This window comes from Bos grunniens, chromosome 13 (genome assembly GCF_055505025.1).
Source record: "Bos grunniens cultivar Pamir isolate PY7600 chromosome 13, Bosgru_T2T1.0, whole genome shotgun sequence".
NCBI classification, from domain to species: domain Eukaryota; kingdom Metazoa; phylum Chordata; class Mammalia; order Artiodactyla; family Bovidae; genus Bos; species Bos grunniens.
In genome coordinates this window covers 24,355,828-24,367,121 of record NC_141177.1, presented here as the reverse complement: position 1 = coordinate 24,367,121, position 11,294 = coordinate 24,355,828, and the positions used below count along the sequence as shown (strand labels likewise).

At 45.3% G+C, this 11,294-nt stretch overlaps 1 long non-coding RNA gene across 1 annotated transcript; it reads right to left on the bottom strand.

Moving 5' to 3' along the window:
- Positions 1 to 5,482: 5,482 nt before the first annotated feature.
- LOC147360506 (uncharacterized) lies at positions 5,483 to 10,894 on the bottom strand. The gene is made up of 2 exons (XR_015139205.1): positions 10,250 to 10,894; positions 5,483 to 9,503 (listed from the first exon to the last, which is right to left on the bottom strand). It is a non-coding gene; the product is annotated as an uncharacterized LOC147360506 (long non-coding RNA).
- Positions 10,895 to 11,294: the final 400 nt, after the last annotated feature.

Here is an 11,294-nt window from a genome sequence, read left to right as displayed (position 1 = left end):
AATAACCATTTGCCAAGAGGCCAGAACTTAGAGAAGACAGCATCGTTTCATTGCAAGTTGGGCACCAGAGTTGGAATGGAAAAAGGAAAGAATTTGTTTGTTTGTTTTTTTAAGGTAATTTGTTGTCTATGATTTTAAAATCTTAGTATTCATGTGAAATACACTCTTGTACGTGAATGAAAATTAACTTTCATGAAGAAGACACAATCAGAATAATATAAAGTATGCTTTATACCTCATGGATAATAATTTCCAACTGATAAAAAATTGCTACCAGTAGTTGAGGAAGTGAAAAGTAAATAAATAGGAGACTTTTCATTCCAATAAAACAATTGTCAAATAACCAGCTTTAGAAGATGTCTCCATTAACAAGATTCTTGGGATCTAACATGAAGAAAAAAAAATTGGTAGCCATGCAAATTATTTTACCTTCTAATTATAATTTGCTTTAAGTCCTGCTAATGTTTCAGAGTCTTCATCTTATTTATGCCCCTGAGGCTTTGCGAGCAGTCTCACTAGAGAAGACTTTGAACACCAACTGCCTCTAAGTCATCTTGAAGCCCTCCCGATTTTCCCAAATGTTTTTCTCCTGTGACCCATATCTCCATATACCTTCACTTCAAGGATGCAGAGAATCACCCCATTCTCAGGGCTTGGTAAAACAGAACTCACCGCTACAGCCCAACTGAATGCAACTAGATAGCTTTAACACACACGCACCATAAATCTACTTTCACCATTTCAACTGACAACAAATGCTAAGTTTTCTTGTCCTCCAACATCCAACCTAAATTTTCATTAGCAGCAATATTAAATCCTGAACTGAGTTCCACACCCCCCACACACACCCAGAGGGGAGAGCACAGGCATGGCAAGTCTAGGCTTAGACTCTATAGAATTCCTGACTTTTCATTCCATGATCAGGTTGGGACAGTAATCGAATTTGACCACTAAAATCACCACTATTACTTCCAAATATACAACCACCGGGGAATGCTCCCTGTCAGCCCATTTGCAGACTTGAAATAGCACTTCAAGAGATGTCATCACATCTTTTTTATCCGGGGCTGGAGGATTAAAGGCAGTGGAAATGGAAACCGTGTGCCTTGCTAGGATTAGGTTTATACAAAATCCAAAGGCATATTGGAGCTGTTAGAAATGCAACCTCAGAACCATAAATATTTAGCCATCTAGATCCCTCAGCGGGGTCTTCAGAGAACAGGTTTTCCCTGTTCGAGCCCAGTGGAGTCTGTCCAGCAGCTCACCTGCTTACTCTGCAAGAGACGTGCAGGACATCAGGACTCAGAAGATACTGTAGGGACAGTGCTATCCAACAGACATATACCACGAGCCACAAGTGGGAGCCACGTGCGCCATTCTGAATTTTCTAGTAGACACATTTTTTTAAAAAAGGAAAAGAGCCAGGTGAAATTAATTTGAATAATATATCTACTTAACCCAGAATATACAAAATATTATCATTTCCATAACACCCATAAAAATACTTATTAATGGGATATTTTACATTCCTCTTTTGGTATGAAACCTTTGAAATCAGTGTGTGTTTTACGCTCACAAAACATCTCAATTAAGACCAAACCCACTTCATGTCCTTAAGGGCCACCACGGGGCGCTGATGGCTGTCAGAGTGGACAGCATCCTGTAGTCTAGCAAGAGAGAAACTGCCCATTCACCATCCCAACTACAGCGGCTTTTCCATTTCATGTGTCTGGCCCCTTACAGAAAGGTCTCACGCCCTCTGCTTTATTCCTTCTGTACTGTTTGAATAAGTTCTATGGATACGTTGGATTTTTCATTAGGAAAAAAAAAAAAAAAGAGAGAGACACAAGAGAAAGATTTCAATTTGCGTTTTGAGTTCACAATTGTTAACAAATCATCTGTCCCCATCTTGGTGGTCCAGGCACAGTGGCTGTGGAAGACTCTCTGGTCCCCTAAGTGCTTCAGGAAGGTTGCTGATCTGAGGTCCCCTCCAGGAAAGATACGGATGCTATGAAGACCCTCAGCAAGAATTTCTTGGAGAACTTAAATTGGTGGGGTTTGAGAGTGCCTTTTTTTTTTTTTTTTTGCTTTCATCACATACCTTGTGGATCAAAAAGGTTGTGGGCTTCCCTCTCTGACTGGATGGTTATTTAGAGGTAAGTTTACTCAGTTTTGGTCTCCAATAACGTAAGACACACGGGTTCAATCCCTGGGTCAGGAAGATTCCTTGGAGGAGGGCATGGCATCCCACTCCAGTATTCATGCCTGGAGAATTCCATGGACAGAGGAGCCTGGCACGCTATGGTCCACAGGGTCATGAAGAGTCGGACACAACTGAAGAGACTTAGCATACACACACAAATGAGATTCTATCGTATGTTAATGAGTTTTCTATAATAAATTACCACAAACTGAATGGCTTTTTAAAAAATGCATTATCTTATAGTTCTGGAGGTCAGGAGTCCAAAACCCACATCAGTGGGCTAAAACCAAGGAGTTGGCAGGCTTTCACACCCTCCAGAGGCTCTGAGGAGAAACCGTCTCTTCCCTAGTGTCTGAGGCCACCTGCTTTTTTTGGCCTGTGGCCCCTTCTTTCAGCTTCAACGCCTGCAGCACACGTCTTCCAACCCCATCCCCCTACTTCTCTCTGATCCTGGATTCATAAGGACCCTTGTGAGCCCACCCAGGTTATCCAGGATGATCCTCCCATCTCAAGATCCTTAACTTAATCGCATCTGCAAAGTCTTTTGCCACATCAGGTCACAAGGAAATGTAAAAATAAGTTGATAAATGTTTTCAAACCCAGCAGGTACTCACTAAATTGACATCCAAGCTTGATTCTAAGTTTGTAGACATCAGTTTGATAAATAAGACTACATTCTTGGGTCCAGGAAGTGAGGTGCTGCTGGGACACACCTGTCCATCAGCAGGTGTGACCTCTGGACTACTCCACAGGGTTGAAGCAGATAGGGAGCTGGAATCCTTCCTGGAGGAGGAGGGCTCAGCAGATTAGAGAAGGAAAAGCAGGCAACCACATGAAGAACTAGCCTTCCTTCCCAGGCTGGAATAAAATCAATAAATCAATCATCAATGGCCGTTTCCTGAGCAGCTCCAATGTCCTCAGGAGAAGCAGGCTGAAAGGTACGTGTGAGATGCTCAAGGCAGATAAGGGAGGCTCTGAGAGTGACCAGCCTGGCTCCAGACCCACTCTGCCACCTACCTCCCTGCCGAGTGACCCAGGGACGAATCCCTCAGTCTCCTTGGGCTTCCGTTTCTTCTTGTAATAGACTGCAGATAATCACGATGATGCCTGAAAAGCACTTGGAACTAAATCTGGCAAACAGAGCTCCAGGGTTGGCTTCAGGATTTGCAGGGCCCAGTGCAAAATGAAAATCTGGGCTCTTGTGCCAAACGTATCAAGATTTTTTTTTTTTTTCAAAGTATTGAGAATTTCAAAACCGCAATAGCAGAGCATTACATGTGGCCCTTTTCCGTTCAGGGCTCTGTGCCGCTGCCCAGGTCATGCATCCAAGAAGTCAGAAAAAAGAATCATCCACAAAGAGGTGCAAGTAGGAGTCCCTCGGCAGGGGAGCCGGGATCGTCTGGGGCCAGGTGGGGGTTGGAGCCAAATCAGGAGACTCCATGCGGCATCTCTTTGAATGGCCTCAGCTAAGGCCATCCTGGCTTCTCGTGCTGAACACAGACACATGCTTCTGTAGCTGGAGGTCAGTGTCCAGAGAGGGCAAGTAACTTGCCCAAAGTGATGACTCTGGTGACAGAGAGAAGCCCAGGACCCGAGTTGTCCCCTTCCAGCAGCAGTGACCTTGAGCAAACCACAATACGCCTTCTGAGCCCGTGTGCGTCATCCAGTTGTTCCACATTTATTTATACCACAAATCTCAGTGGCGAGCCATACACTGGCTTAGCCCGACTCCAGCCCAGCAAGGAGCAAGGCAGCCTGGCCTTATGGTCCTTACACTCTAGGGGGACCAGACCACAGACCACTAAGTGAATGCACAGCTGAGATCATTCAGGATGGTGTGCAGTGCCGAAAAGACAATGAAACCACCAGACTGATGGTGAGTAAGTGGGGATGTGGGCAGGAGGGAGTTCAGACATAGCTCCAGGGAAGCAGGGCCTAAGATGAGGATGCTGCTGCCCTGGAGTTATTGACGGGCCCTGCTGGAGCCAATATGGTCCGGGAGGCAGAACATAAGCTCCCAGGCAGGGTGTCGCCCTCTGGTTGAGAAAAACCCTCTGGAGAAGGAGGCATGGGGGTTCCTAGACTCTGAGGAGGTGACAACTGAGCAAAGACTTGGTTGAGTATCTGAGGGAAGAGGGACTCATGCAAATGCAAGGGCCCTGAGGACAGAGTGAGACTGGCGCCTTAGAACAAGGGGTCAGGAACTCCTCTGGCTGGCCACTTGATTTTATGAATAAAGTTTTATTCGCAAATAGCCACACCCACTCATTTGCAGCCTTTCAAGGGCAGAGCTGAGCAGCTGCAACAGAGACCAGATAGCTTGTAAAGAGGGTTGACCAAACCGTCCGTTTTTGCCTAGGATCAAGGGGTTCCTGGGGCTTCACTGGGGGCTCAGACAGTAAAGAATCCACCCGCAGTGCAAGAGACCTGGATTCCATTCCTGGGTTGGGAAGATCGCCTGGAGGAGGCCATGGCAACCCACTCCAGTATTCTTACCTGGAGAATCCCCATGGACAGAGGAACCTGGCAGACTACAGTCCATGGGGTTGCAAAGAGTCAGACAAGACTAAGTGACTAAGCACAAGGGGTTCCTGGGAACGCAGTTGTCAGTGGTAGCGCTAGGAGAGCAACCACAAACCACAACACCTAAAATATTTACCATCTGGTCCTTTACAGAAAGAACTTGCCACCTCCCACCCCCCACCACACCACCCCCGCCTTGGAGCCACTGAAGGCAGCTCAGTGTGGCTGGAGCCGAGTGGTGGGAGGTAAGACAGCAAAGACAGGCAGGTGGTGTAGTGACAGGCCCTGGGGGTGTGTGTGCGGTAACTATGCTACCTGCCCCTTCCGGATGTTGGCAGCAGTATCACAGGAGCAGCGTCCACCAAGTGTCTGCCGGGCCTGGGCTCAGAGGAAGCCCCAGATAATAAAGTGGGCCTTGTCGGTACGATATTTATCACCTCCATGGGAGGTGTTGTCCCCCGTGTGCCTCGGCTCCGCCACTGCCTCGAGATCCCAGGGCTTGCTGTCAATTTGTACCCCATCTGGGAGATGCAGGGCGCCCGCCAGAAATCAACTTCAGGAACCAGAACTCCTGAATCTGCCACATTTCACTCAGACATCAAAACACCCAACCATGAAAACACAAGGGGAGGGGAGCAAGTGTGCAAATGAGACACAGTCCTGCGCTGACCTTCACCAGGAGCCTTTCCTACGACATCCGCAAAGGGGCAGGGGTGCCCGAGATGTCAGCAGTGTGGAAGGAAATACTGACATTAATTCTAAAGAACACAGTTCTGTTTTATTTACTTTTATCCAGAGCAGGACATTTTCAGCATAAGCTCGCCATCCTGACCACCACAAAGCCGACAGTATTTTCCCACATGTGGCTGAGCTCTTTCCTCTAAAAAAGGAGGTTGGGGGGTGGGGGCGATGAGCATGTGTGGCTCTTCTGTGTGTTTCTGGAAGAACTGCCTTCAAATGGGGGCGCTGACAGCTGTGTACAATCCGGTTTACGACTTCGGATGATTCTTTTTTTTTTTTTCTAACTGAAACACCTGGATGCATCAGGAAGGGGAAAGAAATGAACTTTGGAGTGACTTGAAAGATTAGGGGTTTGCATGTCAAATAAAAGTTAGGGGGTTAGGAGGGAGGGACACCCAGGATTGACATTATAAACTGTCAGATTCTTGTTTTTTAATTTTACTTTTGGCTGCGCTGAATCTTCATTGCTGTGCGCAGGCTTTCTCTAGTTGTAGCGAGCAGGGTCTATTCTCTAGTTGCGGTGCGCCGGCTTCCCACTGCGGTGGCCTCTCATTGCAGAGCATGGGCTGCAGGGCACACAGGCTTCAGTAATTGTGGTTTACTGGCTTTAGGGCTTGGGCTCAGTAGTTGTGGTACATGGGCTTAGTTGCCCCAAGGCTCGAGGAATCTTCCCAGACTAGGGATCGAACCCACATCTCCTGCATTGGCAGGAGGATGCTTAACTACCAGACCACCAGGGAAGTCCTAAACTGTCAGATTCTTTTATTTACTCATTCAACAAATGTTGAAATGTTCAATGAAAGGTTCCATAAACCAAGTCCTTTGGGAATGTGAGAATAAGTCTACCAATCCCATCCAGCATTTGGCAGTGGTCGTAGACTACTGACTCTAAAGATGCAGACCAGGGCCTGGGATGGGCTTTTATCTGTCCCACAGGGTATTGGCTGGCATTTTTTTTTAAGTGGGTTATTTGCCAATATTAAATATGAGAAGGAGTTTTAAGAGTTGGAAGATTCAGGAACATGGAGCCTGCATTCCCACTAGGCAGCTGTGGTGGGAGTTAAATGATCGCTGCTCCCTAAAGGCCAGTGTTTGTGAGTTGGGCAAGATTTTACCCTTCAGGGGATACTTAGTAACATCTGGAGACATTTTTCTTATTGCAGATTGGGGGAGGGTGCTACTGGCATCCTGTGGGTGGAGGCCGGGGAAGTCTCCTGTGAAGAAGACTGAATGTCCATAGGGCCAAAGGTGGGCAGCCCTGCAGCGGGCGGCATGCAGGGCCCAGTTTGCCACAGTCCCCACCACTCCCTACTGCCTCCCAGAGTGTGAACTCAAGATTGAGTTGTCCTTTGTCATCTTACATGGGGTCCCTTCGTTAGTTCTCATTATTGTCTGGTCCTCCTATTCAAACAGATGTTTTTACTTTTGACTCTGTGGCCAGTTCCCACGCATGCCCACCCATGCCTCCCCCTGCAAGCCGGTCATCTTTCTATAACTTAAATCAGATCCTGTTACTCCACCATCCCTCAGGCTAGACTGTGGAATGTGGGTGTGTGCTCAGTTGTATCCAACTCTGCAACCCCACGGACTAGCTTGCCAGGCTCCTCTGTCCATGGAATTCTCCAGTCAAGAATACTGGAGTGGGTTACCATTGCCTTCTCTAGGGAATCGTCCTAACCCAGGGATCGAACCCAAGACTTCTGCGTCTCCTGCATTGGCAGGCATATTCTTTACCACTGTGCCACCTGGGAAGCCTCAGACAATGAAATGGATGCTTCCTATTGGAGATAAAAGAGAAAAAAGGTAGAAGGAGTTTGGACAACTGACAGTACAGTCTGAGCTGCCACACTGAGATATAAAAGAGAAACCAGCCTCAGCCACTGTTAGTCAGATCTCTGTTACAACAGCTACTGTAGTAACCTAATAAGATAAGTTAGTGTCAGAGGCTCAAGGGTGTGACCCTGGCTCACTTAATGTGTGGCCTTAGGCAGGTCGTTTGATTGACATCTTTGACTTCATTTCAGTTCAGTTCAGTTCAGTTGCTCAGTCGTGTCCGACTCTTTGCGACCCCATGAATCGCAGCACGCCAGGCCTCCCTGTCCATCACCAACTCCCGGAGTTCACTCAAACTCACATCCATCGAGTCGTTGATGCCATCCAGCCATCTCATCCTCTGTCGTCCCCTTCTCCTCCTGCCCCCAATCCCTCCCAGCATCAGAGTCTTTTCCAGTGAGTCAACTCTTTGCATGAGGTGGCCAAAGTACTGGAGTTTCAGCTTCAGCATCAGTCCTCCCAAAGAACACCCAGGACTGATCTCCTTCAGAATGGACTGGTTGGATCTCCTTGCAGTCCAAGGGACTCTCAAGAGTCTTCTCCAACAACACAGTTCAAAAGCATAAATTCTTCAGCGCTCAGCTTTCTTCACAGTCCAACTCTCACATCCATACATGACCACAGGAAAAACCATAGCCTTGACTAGACAGACCTTTGTTGGCAAAGTAATGTCTCTGCTTTTGAATATGCTATCTAGGTTGGTCATAACTTTCCTTGCAAGGAGTAAGCGTCTTTTAATTTCATGGCTGCAGTCACCATCTGCAGTGATTTTGGAGCCCAAAAAAATAAAGTCTGACACTGTTTCCACTGTTTCCCCATGTATTTCCCATGAAGTGATGGGACCAGATGCCATGATCTTAGTTTTCTAAATGTTGAGCTTTAAGCCAACTTTTTCACTCTCCCCTTTCACTTTCATCAAGAGGCTTTTTAGTTCCTCTTCACTTTCTGCCCTAAGGGTGGTGTCATCTGCATATCTGGATGCTTGTCATCAAATGCTAGCTGCCAGCAAGAGGTCGGGTTGCTCTCAGCTCCTGGAGGCCACTCCCAGGTCTTTAACAGGTGACCCCTTCATCAGCAACAAAAGATTATCTTTCAATGAGTCCTTCTCACATGTTGGATCTCTCTCACTTACTTCTCCTTCTGCTACTAGGCAGAGAAAACTCTGATTTCCAGGGGCTCATGTGATTAGAATGGGCCTGTCCAGGTAATCTCCCTTTTGATTAACCCAAAGTTGAGTGATGAGCAGCCTTAATTACATCACAAAATCCCTTTTGCAAATTGCAACCACTCAGCCCTGATGGAAATGGTTCTTGGACAATCACACAGTTGGAACCAAGAATGCTCAAGTTCATTCTCCTAGGAAACATTTGATCCTGCTTCCAATCATCTCCATTCCACTCAAGTTTTCCATTTTGGGGGGAAATTCATTTTATGCCCAAAGTTTTCCTATCTCAACATTCTAAAGTCACTATTGTTGACAACTCACCCAAACTTCTCACGAAATGCAGCCACATTCATCTGTCAGAGAGAAGGCATCCTTTCAGACACCTTGACCACCTTTTCATCACAATCTGCAGGCATCTGTCAAAATGTACTGTACCTTATAAATATGTATAATGCCACTTCTCATATTTTGTGCTAGGAGAGGGTATCAATGCTACAATTAATTAGTCTAATTTGCATTCAAGACTATACATAATTAATTTCTTCATTAAAAGCTTTCAACATTTCTTTGAGGAAAGTGCAAAAGATCATTGATGAGGTTTGAAGAAGCAATTAGTAATAAAATATGTCAATGCTGGAATGGGAAAATAGTAACAGAAGAGCCCCACGCCATTCAAAGCTGGGATGATCCTGTGACTTAGAGATGTTTGTTTTTCACCAAATCTGTTCCAGGTTGTCATTTTCAGGTAAAGACGATTCTTCTCATTTATTCTTCCTCCTCAAGCTGTTTTTCCCCTTCTGTGGTTGTCTATGAGCTGCTGGAGAAGAGCTTTAATCAGAAATATCTGACAAATAGACGGTACTTGGCCTTTCCTTATAGTGTCCTGATGGGCAGACTACTGGACAAATCAAGTGTATTCCTCTTCATGTAACCAATGCCGCAATATTGATTGAGAAAATAATATTAATTACAGGGACTCCCACGGAAGTCCAGTGGTTAAGACTCCACCTTTCAGTGCAGGAAGTGTGGTTTTGATCCCTGGTTGGGGACATAAGATCACACATGTCTTGTGGTCAAACAACCAAAACATTAAATAGAAGCAATATTGTAACAAATTCAATAAAAATGTAAAAAAAGATCCACATAAAAAAATAAAATAATAATAAACTTTACTGGGTGCTTGCTATTTCTCAGGCACCACTAAAAGTTTTACATGCATTATTTCATTCCATGCTCACAATACAACATTCTACTGTTATCACTCCCCATTCAGTATGCTAGGACTGTGTGTGTTCGGTTGTGTGCGACTCCTTGCAACCCCAGGGACTGTAGGAGACCGCATGCTATTCCCTCCAGGCTCCTCTGACAAGTGTCGCCATATTGTGGCCCGGCCCAGGGTCCAAACTGGCTCCTGTGTTTACCATCAGTGACAGAGGTTGTGAAAAAGAACATACAACCTACACAGCTGAAAATATGTATTATCTGACATTGTATTAATTTCCTGTTGCTGCTAAAACAAGTTGCCACAAACTTGGTGCCTTAACACAAATGTATTATCTTACAATCAAAAGTTGCAATGGGTCCCACTAGACTAAAAATCAAGGTCTTGACCCAACATTGTAAATCAACTATGCTCCAATATAAATTTAAAAAATTTTAAACTAAAATTGTTTAAAAATAAAATAGAATCTAGGTATTTACAGAGCCTTCTGGAGGCTCTGGGGAGAATCATTTCCTGGCCTTTTCCAGCTCCTAGAAGCTCCCACATTCTTTAGCTCATGTACCTATCCTGTGTCTTCACAGCCAACAATAGCCAGTGGAGCTGTTCTCTGCTGCATTCTGACACTACACCTCCTGCCTCCCTTGTTCCCTTATAAGGACCCTTGGGATTCCATTAATCCCACTGGATAATCTAGGATAATCTCCCTATCTCAAGGTCCTTAACCCAATCACATCTGCAAAGTCCTTTTTGTAACAAAATAAAACATATTCCCAGGTTCCAAGGATTAGGTTACAGACACTGAAGGCCACTGTCCCCCTGAACAGAAGTCCTTTGCAGAAAAAAAAAAAAAAAAAACTCTTGATAAGGAAGCTGTTTAGCTAGTTGATAGTCTTATCTTTCAGGAGCATATATGTCCTGCAGCAAGCAATTCTGTTTAGTTTAGTTTCTGTATGGTTTAACACAAACACAGGGATTTCGGTTGACTTCAGTTCTCAAATGCCTAGGGTGTAGTAGGTGTTCAAATATTTGTTGAGTGGATGGATGGATGGATGTATAGATAGATGGATGAATGGATGGATGGTTGGATGAATAAGTGGATGGATACATGGCAGCATGACTTGTCTAAGGTCCTGTTGCTATTAATAGCCAGTAGAAGAACCAGGATTTGAATTCAGGGCTGTTTGACTCCAACAGTTCACTCATTCCAACATCCTTACAACTGATGGTCTCGCAGGGTAGAGGAAAGGCAGTATCTCTTCCCAATTTACCTACTTACATTTTCTTACCATTTACGTCAGAACTATTTTCTTAATTTAAACCTGCAGTGGACTGAAGTTTTGCTGTATAACTCACAGGCAATAAGAAAAGCAAAAAGTCCTCTATCTATGCTAATTATTGTTGTTCTTAACTAACTTCTACATTAGTTAGGGCAGAGATGCCACGTAGCCTAAACTCAGTTCAGTTCAGTTGCTCAGTCGTGTATAACTCTTTGCGACTCTATGGACTGCAGCACGCCAGGCTTCCCTGTCCTTCACCAATTCCTGGAGCTTGCTCAAACTCATGTCCATCAAGTTGGTGATGCCATCCCACCATCTCATCCTCTGTCA